Here is a 13,339-nt window from a genome sequence, read left to right on the forward strand (position 1 = left end):
TAGCAACCCCTCCTGGACACAGCACTAATTTGTTTATAAGTCAAAAAATTGTTTATAACTTTAAAACGTTGCTAAGGCTGCTTAAATAATCCGATTTCAATTCTGTAAAGTGCATTAGATAAGTGGAGTACTTATTAATATGTAAAAAAATTCAAATCTTTGTATATTCTAGTTTTTGTTGTGCAAGATTTTAAAAATTTTAATTTTTTAAAAATAGTTTAGACTGCAAAATTATTATGCAAAATAGAGTAAGTAAATTTTAATGAAATTTGGTGGACGGTTTTAGCACATTACAAAAAGTTTCTAAGCGAATTAGGAAGGTTCCAAGTGTAACCTAAGTGATGAAAAAACATTGAATAAAGACAGGCTTGTTTTGCCCCCTTATTTTATATTTATTGCTATTTTGCAGCAAGGGTGTTAAATTAAGACATTTTTAACTAATCGTATCTGATAGAAAATTTAATTATCTTTGTTTTATTCCTATACGACTTTGTTCCAAAATGAATATCGTTGTAAAGTTATAAGCAAAGAAATTTGAAGAAAAAAACGAAATTTTTTGAAATTTTTAAATATTTTATTTTTTTTATTAATGTTTCGGGCATATTTGAGAAGGAGCATAAGTCAATTATTAGTAACGAAGTTATCACCTAACTTCATCCGCAAAAATCCGAATGCCACCTCTCACATCCACCTAAAAACAGATCCTTCCTGGTCTAGAGGTAGTTTGTCGACAGACGTCAATGAAAACTGGGAACTGGAAGGCCCAGGATGAAGAAAACCATAAAAAATAAATTACATTTATTCTTTCTGTAAACCGCAAATATATTTGAATAAATCATGGTTTTAGTTTTACAAAATCCGGTCCTGAAACCAGGGCTGACTATTGCCCAGAAGCAACCAATAAACACAAGAATACAAATGTCATACGTTCACTTGTTTGGTTACAACATCATTAGTTCTGTCAAATTCTTATATAAATATGTTTAACGTTCGTATCTTTATTTCATTACTTTGGGCGTGAACGGAAGAAACTAAAACTACAATTTATGTATGTAAAGTGTAACACTTAATTAGTGGAGTCACTGAAGGTGGATATGAGCTATTACCTCCGATTTCGTTGAACCTCCATAGATTTGCATGAAAATTGGTGAGTGGTTAGAGGATATCTCAAGGAACAAAGGTGACATTGTGCCAACTTGCGCTTTTACCCTGGGGGTGGATGCCACCCCTTCTCGGGGGTGAAAATTATTTTATTAAAAATAACCCCATAATTTGATAGAGGGACAAATTTCAAGCAAAATTTGTTATATAAAGTTATTAAAATAAATCAAAACTTTTTGAGTTATTAAAGATCAAAGATTTTAATTTTTCTTGAGAAAAATGAATGTTTTTAACCAATTTTTCATCAATAACTCAAAAAGTGTAAGTTTTTACAAAAAAGTTATTATTATCAAAATTGAAGGTAATAAAAAATGAAATATACCCCTTACTAGAAAAACCTTTTAATTTTAACTAAAAGTGAGTTATAGGCAATTGAATGTATATTTTTTTCGGCGAGTTAAGACTCGTATTCAAGCAGAAATAACGGGAACTTGATGCATTTTATAACATAAACTTATTAAACATTTGTCAAAGTAATTAAAAATATCTATCAAATGAGCCCCCGAACATGTTGATAGCGTTAAAATTTATGCTACGAATTTTTTTCAAAATTTATCTTTTAAAATTTTTTCCAAGAAATGTTATTGTTTATTTTTAATAACTCCGTTAGTGTTTACCATATCAGGTTCATCTAAAAACTGTTTGGAAGATAATTCCAAGTGATATTTAAGCCTGTTGAACCTAATCTTTTAAACCCATTACTTTTTTAAAAATAAAAGATTAAATGACCCCGGTTGCATGGTTCCCACAGCAAAATTTAAGATGTAAACGTTTCTATCTCGGTTATTTTTTACCCTATAGAAATAGTAAAACAGATAAAATATTTGGCACAAAAAAAACTAAAATTTGGTTATATATAATTTTTTACGTATATTGAGTATTTTTGGAGTTATTATCAAAAGAATATGAGAATGACAATAATTTTAAAAAGTATGATTTTTTTAAATTATATCTTTTTTTCAAAAATATGCATTCTAAACTGGTCTAAATTATCGAAAATATTACTTATGCTAATATAAAGAAGTTTTTGTAAGGATTACTATAAATTTTAATTTTTGTGGAAATGGCGTATGTTTTATTTTTCACCTTTTCCTAAAAAATCCGAAACGGTTCTTTTATTTTCATTATAACTTGCTTAATTTTTAAGCTATTACCTTATCCTGAAGTTCATTTGATAGGTATTCCGAAGTTCTTTGACAAATGTTTAGCAGGAATATTTTATACATTGCATCGTTTCCCGTTATTTAAGCTTGAATACTTAGATTTGAGTACTCGTCGAAAAAAATACACATTCAATTGCCAATAACTAACTTTGAACTAACATTAGTTTAGTTCTTTATATGAGGAATGTATTCAATGTTTTATTACCTTCAATTTCAGCAATTATACACTTTTTTGTAAAAGCTTATAGTTTTTGATTTATACGTGAAAAACCGATTTAAAACATGCCTTTTTTACGAAAAAATAAAATTTTTGGTCTTTAATAACTCCAAAAGTATTGATTTATACTAATAACTTTATATAACAAATTTTGCTTATAATTTGTCCCTCTATCGACTTATGGTATTATTTTTAATAAAATAATTTTCACCCCCGAGAAGGGGTGGCATCCACCCCCAGGGTAAAAGCGCAAGTTAGCATCATGTCACCTTTGTTCCTTGAGGTATCCTCTAAATACTCACCCATTTTCATGAAAATCTATGGAAGTTCAACGAAATCGGAGGTGAAAACCTTCAGTGACTGCATGTATTTAATTTGAAACGCGGCAGGAAGACTGGTTATTAAATAAAAAGGACTTCGGTTATGATTAATATAGCCATCCATTATAAATTTATGGACAAAAATATTGCATATTTTGAAAATATCATGTGAAATAAAATTGTTTATGCTGCAATTTTTATTTAGTCCTCCTAATGACATAGTCAGACACATCCTAATCAGCCACAATAAGAACGAATCTTGGAGGTGAACCAACGGAAGCGATTCAGATTCTACGAAGCGTTAGACAAGGTTGTATACTTTCACCTATATTATTTAACCTATATTCAGAGGAAATATTTAGTAAAGCCTTGGAAAATTGCGAACATGGAATACTTCTGGGTGGAGAACGCCTAAACAGCACTGGCGAAGCGTCCCTGTAACCACTGTTACCATTGGTAACAGTTAAAAATCTTGCAAATAAATATTTTATGACGATGAATAATTCTATTTACCAATATTTTTACCAATAGAAATATATTATTATATTATGTGGTAATAGTACCTAACTCAGTAAATATCTCACTAAATAGCCAACTACTCGTAGACACGAAAATATATACGCACGCTGGCGCTCGGGACCGGGTAGTGACTGAAAATTTTGAAGAAGCGACGACATAAGCGCGCTGTGTATCAGTAGGGCTGTTACCAAATTTAAAATTGGTGACAGTACCTATAAAAAGTGTGCGTGCCGTTAACCATAGATGTGTGTCGCTTTTTAATCGATCAACTACTTGAAAAGTAATTCTCCTTGTATAATTGTGAAGAAAAAAATGAGATTATTAAAAATGAAAGACCTATTTTAAACAATTTAAAAAAGGAATCAACAAAAGTAGTTCGATATTTTAAATTTAGTTGGTACAGTGAAAATCCTTTATATTATCGTTGCAAGAAAAATATACTGTATTGTTGGGCATGTCTTCTGGTTTCTACAGAACAATGGGTGGACCAGGTTCACGATTTAAATGGTGTTAGATTTTTAAAAAGGAGACATGAAATTTCTCCGTTACCTACATGTAAGGTGTATACCCAATTTGATTCAGTTTGGCAAAACAAAAATCAAAAGTTCTCTTAACCAAGCTTTTAAAGCAAATGTTGCTAAACATAATGAGTTTGTTCAAAAATAGATAGGTATATGGTATATCCTTAGCACACTTATAAGAGATACTGTATGTTTTTGGGCCAAACAAGAACTAGCGTTTCGTGATCATTTTGAGTGCGACGACTCTGACAATCGAGGCAATTACGGGGAATTGTTAACATTAATTGCCAAAAAAGATCAAAAATTTTGTCAACATCTAGAAACATTTGTTTTTTCGAGAGTTTCAAGTCATATACAAAATGATATTATTGAAGCTACACTCACCGGCACAAAATTCCGCCACCCAAAATTTTTGATTAAGTTTGACAATTTATAACTTTATTATTTCTGCTCCGATTTTCAAGATTCTTGCACCAGTTTGTAGGTACATGTGTTCATATTGTTTGGTATTATTCCGGTAACAAAAATTTTTGCTTGCATGTCATTGTACAGGGGTGAAAGGAAGCGTTGTATTTTCTCCTAATTTTAAAAAATTCTGTGGAAAAATGGAATAGCTGATTTTGTTTCATAGTCCTGTCATATTTTCCTGGAGGCATCACCAACATTTTGTTTTTTGAATTATCCGAATATCTTTTTTCTTGTAAGAGCTGTACCTACCATTTTTTGTAAATAAAAACACTGATTGACTCATACAATTGAGGTTGGATTGATGAGATTATAATGGCCCACATGCAGCCCAGATCTCAATCATATTGAGCATTTATGGGATGAATAAAAAAAAGCTATCTGCCGTCATCCTAGGCCTCCAGAAAAGTTGGTACATTTATGGCCCTTGTAGAGGAATATCGGGCTATTTCCCAAGCAAGGAAAACACATCTTTATTAGATGCTAAACAGATTGCGAGCAGTCGTTGCTGCAAAAGGTGGACATAACCGCTATTGAATTGTTTTGTTTTCTTGTTAAATTTGTTTTGTTTTTTTAATTTTAGTGCGTTTGATATTTTTAATTAAATAAACCTTCAAAGCAGTGTTTTTAATTACAGCTCTTACAAGAAAAGAGATATTCAGATAATTCAAAAAACAAGACCTTAGTAATACATCCAGGATAATACCAAAAGGGTATGAAACAAAATCAGCCCTCCAATTTTTCCACAGAATTTTTTAAAGTTAGGAGAAAAAACAACGCTTACATTCACTCCCGTATAATGCCATCTAAGCAAAAAATTTTTGTTACCGGAATAATAGCAATTGACATCAATACATGTACCTACAAACTCGTGCAAGAATCTTGAAAATCGAAGTACAAATAATAAAGTTATAGATTGTCAAACTTAATCAAAACTTTTGGGTGGCGGAATTTTGTGCCGGTGAGTGTATATATACATTTATAAATATCTTCATTTTTTTAAATAAGATTTTTTGCATCTGGTTTTGGTAACACTTCAGAAAAAGTCACGCGTCGCCACTGCTAAACAGCATCCGCTATGCAGACGACACCGTTATTTTTGCAGACAGTTTGAGCAGTTTACAGCAACTAATAAACAAAGTAAATGAAGTAAGTGAAAGATTTGGACTTCCAGTAAATATATCAAAAACTAAATTTATGATCATCAGCAAAAATAAAATTAGAGACACCCAACTGCTTATCAATAATACACCAGTGGACCGAGTAAGACAGTATAACTATCTTGAAACAATAGTAAACGAACAATGGGGCCACTTACAAGAAATAAAATGTAGAAGAGAGAAGGCTAGGAGTGCATTCAATAACATGACCAAACTCTTTAAAAGCCACAACCTTAATCTGGAGATATAAATAAGGCTCCTACGATGTTATATCTTCTCAATATTATATTACGGAGTTGAATCCTGGACACTCACTGAAGCAATGGAGAAAAAACTTGAAGCCTTCGAAATGTGGCTATATATCATGGACGGACAAGATAACCAACGAGACCGTATTACGAAGAGTGGGCAAAGAAAGAGAGGTGATGTATACCATTAAAAGGAGAAAGTTAGAATATCTCGGATACATAATGAGAAACGGCACTAAATACAGATTACTGAAGGTAATCTTTCAAGGTAAAGTATTTGGAAAGCGAGGAATTGGGAGAAGAAGAATATCATGGTTAAAGAACCTGAGGAAATGGTTCACCACAACAACAACTAATCTATTTAAGGCATCAGTTAATAAAATGATTATAGTCAGAATGATCGCCAATATTCGAAACGAATAGGCACTACAAGAAGAAGAAGAATGACGTAGTAATAGGATTTCTTTTCCGATTGCGGTGTGTAACTGATACAAATAAATGCTTAATAGGATTTAAATCTGATATGGGCTATATGGTGCTCAATATAATCTCTTAACTTGAATCTCATCAAGATAAGTATTCACTATTCTAGCGATATGAGAACAAGCGTTATTGTGCATTAACACAAATCTCTCAGATCCAATATAGCTGGCAAATGGAAAACATGATCTTCTTAAATGTTTTCAATGTACGTGTCAGCTGTTATTCGCCCAATCACCTCCACAAGTTCGGTATGTCCTTTCCAAGTAATACCTCTCCAAAGCTCTATGCCGCCACCAACAAAACTAACGATCTGTTGTATGAGGATACCACTGGCATACCTTTCGCCAACTCTTTTGTAGATGAAGTTTCATCAATCTCGATTAGATATAGACGGAGAGCTAGAGCCGAAAAATCATCGTCATGAGTAATATGGAGTTTTTCCTGTGAAATGTGTCCATTGTATATTGACAATTATTATGACCCCTTTTAGGCTGACACCTCAGTGGATACAGGAGGTAGCAATAAGGGATGAAAGGGGAAGGTTAGTGTAGTCATTAAAGGTTTTCACTTCCTATTTTGCTAAACCTCCATCGATTTGCATGAAAATTGGTGACTAGTTAGAGCATACCTCAAGAAATAAAACTGATTTGGTGCCAACTTGCACTTTTACCCTGGTGGTGAATACCACCCCTTCCCGCGGGTGAAAACAATTTTAATAAAAATAACTCCGCAAGTCGATAGAGGAACAAATTTTAAGTAAAATTTGTTATATCATGTTATTAAAATAAATCAATACTTTTTGAGTTATTAAAGATCAAAGATTTGTCTATTTAAGAGCATATGCGTGAAGTTACGGATAATAAAAATAACTTATTAATTAATTGTGTGTTAGTAAAATATTATTTTTTTATTATTTCGATATTTAATTGAATTTCTTCTATCAATATAAACTGAATATGTCCAGAAACTGGGGGTGTCCAATAATGGGTACATTTGACATATTCGAATACACATTTGCTAAATTTATAATATCGAAATAATGTAAAAATAATATTTTAGTAACATACAATTAATTAATATGTTCATTTTATCATCCGCAACTTCACGCATGTGCTCTGAAACAGACAAATCTTTGATCTTTAATAACTCAAAAAGTATTGATTTATTTTAATAACATGATATAACAAATGTTACTTATAATCTGTCCCTCTATCGATTTGTGGGGTTATTTTTAATAAAATAGTTTTCACCCCCGAGAAGGGGTGGTATCCACCCCCAGAGTAAAAGTGCAAGTTGGCACCAAATTATTTTTATTTCTTGGGGTATGCTCTAACTAGTCACCAATTTTCATGCAAATCGATGGAGGTTTAACAAAATAGGAGGTGAAAACCTTTAAAGACTACACTAACTTTTCCCCTTATTGCTACTTCCTGTATCCACTGAGGTGTCAGCCTGAAAGGGGTCATAATTATCAATATACAATAGACACATTTCACATGCCAAACTCCATATTACTTATGACGATGATTTTTCGGCTCTAGCTCTTGGACTAATATGGCGCAGAGCTGGGCAATACCCGGGTACAAGTACCCGAATTTTTTACTCTAAGTACATTTTGGATACTCAGTTCAGTTTAAATAAAGTACTCGGTACTTGTACCCGTAGTATATGGGCTAAAATACCCGGTACCCGCGTTTATTATACGAGTACATTTTCCTAGTACTTTTTGCAAGTCTAACCTTATCGTTGCATGTGGGAGAGCAAATTAATAGCAACACGGAAAAACGCGGTTTTCAGTACCAGTATATTCGTCAAGTCAAGTCTTTTTCTCAAAGGCTTGATATAATAAACTTTAAAGAAACCGAGTTGCTGTACTTAGAGAGGAGTACTGTAAGTCTATGGTCTTGAAACCTCTCGCTACAACCCTCCATGTTCTGCAAAGAGAAGAATGTGTCTTTTATGGGTAATTACTTCCAGGTCTGCTATCTTTGAGGACTAATGGGAGAAGTTATTGCTTTAAACACTGAGTTCTGGCGATGATTTTTTTCTAAAAATATATATGCAGATCTTGGGAAAAGGTTCTCTGGAATACTTAATTTCTCATCGGAATACGCCATTATATCCACAATTGTCCATCCTGAGTTTAAATTACGTTGGTATAATGTCTTAAAAAATGCAGAATTTTCTATAGATGCTTTGAATGAAGAAATGCTCTAACTAATGAAAATTTTGAAAAAATAATTATCTTAAAAGCCAATAAAATTAATCAGTGAGTGGTCTTACACTGATTATTAATGTAAGATTAATTTTTTAAATTTTAATTTTTTTATTTTATGTTTTCATAACTCTAGACGAAAAATTCGGGTAATTGTACTTTGAGTATTGTACTCTGAGTACTTTTCTTGGGCAATATACTCGGTACTCTGTACTCGTTCCTCAAATATAAAAGGTACCCGGTACTCTGTACCCCAGTACAATTTATCAGTACCCGGTCTAGCTCTGATATGGCGAAGGATATGCTAGTTGTAACCTCATACAGAACGTCAGTTTTGGTGGTGCTATGTAACGGTAGTGCTATGGAACGGTATTACTTGGAAAGGACATACCGAACTTGTGGAGGTGATTAAGTGCATAACAGCATAACAGCTGACACGTCCATTGAAAACATTTTAGAAGATCATGTTTTCCAATTGCCAGCCATATTGGATATGACAGATTTGTATTAATGCACAATAACGCTTGTTCTCGTATCGCTAGCATAGTGAATACTTACCTTGATGAGATTCAATTTAACAGATTATGTTGACCACCATATAGCCCATATCAGATTTAAATCCGATAGAGCATTTATATGACACTTTAAAATATCACATTCGGAAAAGCAATCTTAATCCTATGACAGTGGGGGCTAAGGAGCTTCTTCTTCAGGTTCCTTCCACTATCGGAGGTTGGAAATCATCATCGCTATTTTAATTTTATTGGCCGCACTTCTGAATAATTCTAATGAGCTGCAATCGAACCACTCTCTTAAATTTCTTAACCAGGATATTTTGCGTCGTCCTGGGTTTCTCTTCCCTTATATCTTCCCTTGCATAATTAACCTAAGTAATACGTACTTCTCGCCCCTCATTATATGACCCAGATATTAAATCTTCCTAATTTTAACAGTTTTTATGACTTCACATTCTTTCTTCATTCTTTGTAACACCTCTATATTAGTTACTTTTTCAGTCCACGATATTCTGTGGATTCTCCTGTAGCACCACATCTCAAAGGAGTTTAGTTTTTTGATTTCAGACTGTTTTATTGTCCACGCTTCCATGCCGTATAGTAAAGTAGAAAAAACGTAACAACGTAGCATTCTTGTGCGGATCTCTAGATTAAAGTTACGGTTGCAAAGTAAGTTCTTCAATTTTATGAAAGTGTTTCTTGCCATTTCTATTCTAGATCTGTTTTCTTTTGTTTGATCTCCATCTTTGGTTAGCCACGTTCCTAAATATTTATATGTTGTTACTCTTTCGATCGTTGTATTATTGATGATCAGGTTATCTACAGTTTGTGGTTTTTTTGAGAATATCATATCATTGATTTCGTTTTCTTGAGATTTATTTGCAGTCCGTACCTTTCACATGCATTGTATACATGTTGTATTATGTACTGTAAATCTTCCATGTCACTTGCAAATATGACCGTATCGTCCGCATATCTAATATTATTAATGCTATTTCCGTTGACCAAAATACCTTCCACAATATCCAATAAAGCTTCTTGAAATATCACTTCACTGTAGACGTTGAATAAGAGTGGCGAAAGTATGCACCCTTGTCGAACTCCTCTAAGTATTCTTACTTCCTCTGTCAGTTCTCCTTCGACTCTTACTCTTGCTATCTGATTTTGATACAGATTCGATATAATTTGTAGATCGTTTTTGGTCTTAAGAATACTTAAAAGCTTTTCATGTTGAACTATGTCAAAAGCTTTTTTTAAATTTATGAAGCAAGCATATATGTCCTGATTCATATCCAGACATCGTTGTGTCAAAACATTGACTCCGAATAATGCTTCTCTAGTTCCTAGACCCTTTCTAAAACCCATATGTGAATTACTTATTTCTTATTCTAATTTCACGTGGATTCTGTTATGTATGATTTTAAGGAAGGTTTTCAATGTGTGGCTCATTAATGCAATTGTCCGATAGTCATTGCAATCTTTAGCATTTGTAATTTTTGGAATCGTTACAAAAGTTGAGAGCACGGCCGCGCCGTCCATAAGGGCGGAGAGGGGCGGTGCCCCCCGGCGCCGAAGTAAAAAGGCGCCGGAATGTGCCGAAAAAAAAAAATTTGACAATATCGAAATTACCAGAAATATTAATAATATTTTATTATCTTGTGAAATTGAAAATTTACAAATCGTAGGTAGATATAAAAATAGCACACTGAACCAAAAAAGTACGTAAATATAATGAAAAAAACATTGATTCAAAAACGGGGAGCATTAATTTTCGTCCAAAGATCAGTATCATTATTCCAATGTAAGTAGATACATTAACTAATGCCCAAAACATTAATTTTTATGAATTAGTACGTTCATTCAATGTACTTTCTTGTTAAGAATAAATGTATCGGTACATTGAATAAATGTATCGGTACATTGAATCAATGGATCGGTACATTGAATCAATGGATCGGTACATTAATTCTTAACTAGAAAGTACATTGAACCAACGTACTAATTCATAAAAATTAATGTTTTCGAGCATTAGTTAATGTATATACTTACATTGGACCAACGATACTGATCATTGGACGAAAATTAATGCTCCCCGTTTTTGAATCAATGTCTCTTTCATTATATTTACGTACTTTTTTGGTTCAGTGAATGGCAACTTCATGTATATTTGTATATAACATACAAATAGTTAATAAGTAAACAAAATGACGACTTAATATGTACATAAATATTTCAAATATAGGTTGAAGCAATGGTTTTTTACCGATTTTCAAACTATTGTTAAGTATTATCTATAAGTTTAAAGAAAAAAAAACATATATTTTTAATTAACACAAACAACTTTTGATAATGTAATTTGGAAAAAACTGAATAACTAAATATAACAGAAATTGATTCTTATAAAATATATAAAAATATATAAAAATATATATATTTATATTATATAAAAAAATGTATACCTGATATCGTGAAAATAAATACATCTACAATAACATCTCCATAAATACAACATCTCTCTGGGATTAATTATCACAACCCATACAAAAAGCAAATGGTTGAATTGCATTTTTCTTTGATTTCAAAAATCTAATATAATCTTTGATTTCTTGCTGGGTCTTCCCGATGTAAGAATGATTACTGAAAATCTCTGATGGTATATTTTATTAGTTCGTACAAAATATCGATGTAGAACCCAAAGAATAACTGCATGTTAGCCATCTACAATTTATTATAATAATTATTATAAAAACATTTTAATTTATCCTGAAAAAAATTGCTAGATATTGAGATGTTTATTTTTACTTTGATAGATACTACCGGCTGCAAGAGTTAATAATATTTTTCAATTATTTACGGTTTAATCACCTAAAGATTTAATTTACTAATCTTTTATAAGATTACACCATTTAGAAATATTTTCAAATGGTTCCTATTTTCTTTTACCTATGTGTCGAATTAGCTTTTGAAAAAATTTTCAGAGAACAAAAATTAATTAATACTGGATATGCAGGATTGAACAATAAAATAGGTACTTACATTCCGCAATGTCTTCAAGGGTAATCATTTCAAATAAAAATTTATTTGTTTTATCCTTGATATGACATTCACACTGAAGAAAGGAGATAATTCTTTCGAAATTGCTGTCCCATCCATCAATAAGTCCATTTCCATTTCCAAATGCCACTCCAAAGTCCATATCAATCTGCAAAAGTGGAAATAGAAGTACAACTTTTTTTTATAGAAATCCAACAAAATAATTTATAAATACAGTTAAAAATATATGTAAATACATACCTTAGAAAAATCAACCAAATCACTAGTGCCAAACACCGCTCCTCAGAGTCTGCAGTGTGACTGTCTGCTAGGAGGCTGCAACTGTTATCACGTGATTTTTTACACCAATAAAAACACTTTTACGAGTTTTAAGAAATGTATCAGTTTATATACAAGATCATTACTACAATGAATTGATCATTGATTCAGGTATATTACATTAATACAATTATTGCGTTACATCAAAATAATGTATCGAGTTATTAATCGAAGTCGAAAACATTGATTTAATGTTACGAAAACATTGATTCAATAAACGAGTTCGTAATTTAAAGAACACTGTACATTAGTGCAACGTTTTATATTCATTAATTTAACCGCACAATCCTGATGTATACTTTCATATATACAATGAACAAATTATTAGTATTATGAAAAAAGTCATTGGATAGATAAAAAGATTCACTGGATTAATGATTCTATTCATTATTTTTTAATGAATAGAATTACATTGTAATAATGAATATGGTCATTACTTAATGACTACGTGTTTATAGTATTAACGAAATTTTCATTGAATCAATGTAAAAAAAGTCAATGATTGGCGTTCATTGGTACTATGTACAATATTTTTTTCAGTGCAGTTATTACCTATTACTTTGATCCCCTAGTGTACGAACCGTTTTTTCTGTCAAAGGCCAACGGAGCAAAATGAAAAATTTTTGATGTCAAAATTTTCAATGTGTTTTAAATGTATCTATTCATTTTTTTTCGAATCCTGAGAAAACTAATAAATATTTTTGAAAAATTTAAACGCAGTATGAAAGATTACATTATTACCAAGGGGTGAAAATAAAAGGAAAAATTTAGTGTGATTTTGAATTGCAAACATTTCATTCAAAAGAAACTTTTTATTTATTCTGAGGGACTTTCGGCCCTCGGTAATCAAGTAATCTTTCATTCTGCATTTAATTTTTTCAAAAATACGTATTAGTTTTCTCAGGATTCGAAAAAAATTAATACATTTAAAACACATTGAAAATTTTGACGTGCGTCAAAATTTCGCATTTTGCTCCGTT

The sequence above is a fragment of the Diabrotica virgifera genome, chromosome 6 (genome assembly GCF_917563875.1).
Source record: "Diabrotica virgifera virgifera chromosome 6, PGI_DIABVI_V3a".
Classification (NCBI taxonomy): domain Eukaryota; kingdom Metazoa; phylum Arthropoda; class Insecta; order Coleoptera; family Chrysomelidae; genus Diabrotica; species Diabrotica virgifera.